The sequence below is a fragment of the Zonotrichia albicollis genome, chromosome 31 (genome assembly GCF_047830755.1).
Source record: "Zonotrichia albicollis isolate bZonAlb1 chromosome 31, bZonAlb1.hap1, whole genome shotgun sequence".
In the NCBI taxonomy this organism is placed as follows: Eukaryota; Metazoa; Chordata; class Aves; order Passeriformes; family Passerellidae; genus Zonotrichia; species Zonotrichia albicollis.
The window spans coordinates 6,175,876-6,176,720 of record NC_133849.1 but is presented as its reverse complement, the minus strand read 5'-3'; positions in this window follow the sequence as shown (position 1 = coordinate 6,176,720).

Sequence of the window (845 nt, the reverse complement as noted above, 5' to 3'; positions counted from 1 at the left end):
CACCCCCGCTCCCAGTCCGGGCCTCCCCCGCTCCCAGTTTGCCCAGTAACCCCGCGCCCCGCTCCCAGTGCCCCCAGTTACAGCCACCCCCGCTCCCAGTCCGGGCCTCCCCCGCTCCCAGTGCTCCCAGTCCGCATCCCCCCCGCTCCCAGTGCCCCCTCCCCCGCTCCCAGTTTGCCCAGTTTGCCCCTCCGCGGCTCCCAGCGCTCCCAGTATGGGCTCCCAGCGCTCCCAGTCTGGGCTCCCAGCGCTCCCAGTGCTCCCAGTTTGCGGGGCCGTACCTCGGAAGGGGACATAGGACATGGTGCCACCAGCGGCGCGCGACACCCCCGGCGGGGGGAGGGGCGGGGGAGGGGCGGGAGGGGGAGGGGGGGAGGGGCCGCGGGGGGGAGGGGAGAGGGGAGAGGGGCCGGAAATGGGGGGAGGGGCCAGGAATGGGGGCGGGGCTAAGGGGGGGAGGGGCCGGAGCGGGAACCGGGACCGGGAATGGGGGGGGGGGGAGACCGGGAATGGGGGCGGGGCCAAAGCGGGGGTGGGGGCGGGGCTAAGAGTGGGGGAGGGGCCACGGGGGGAGGGGGAACGGGAGCGGGGGGGAAACGGGAATGGGGGTGGGTGGGAAGTGCAGGGGGCGGGGCTAAAGGGGGGATGGGGCGGGGCTAAGGGTGTGGGAGGGGCCGGATCGGGAACCGGGAACCGGAGCGGGGGGAGGGGAGGGGGGGGACGGGAATGGGGGAGGGGCCACGGGGGAGGGGGCGGGGCTAAAGCGGGGGAGGGGGGCGGGGCCTGGAGTGAGGGGGCGGGGCTGCGATGGGGAGGGGCTGTGGTGGGGGCGGGGCGAGGCCAGG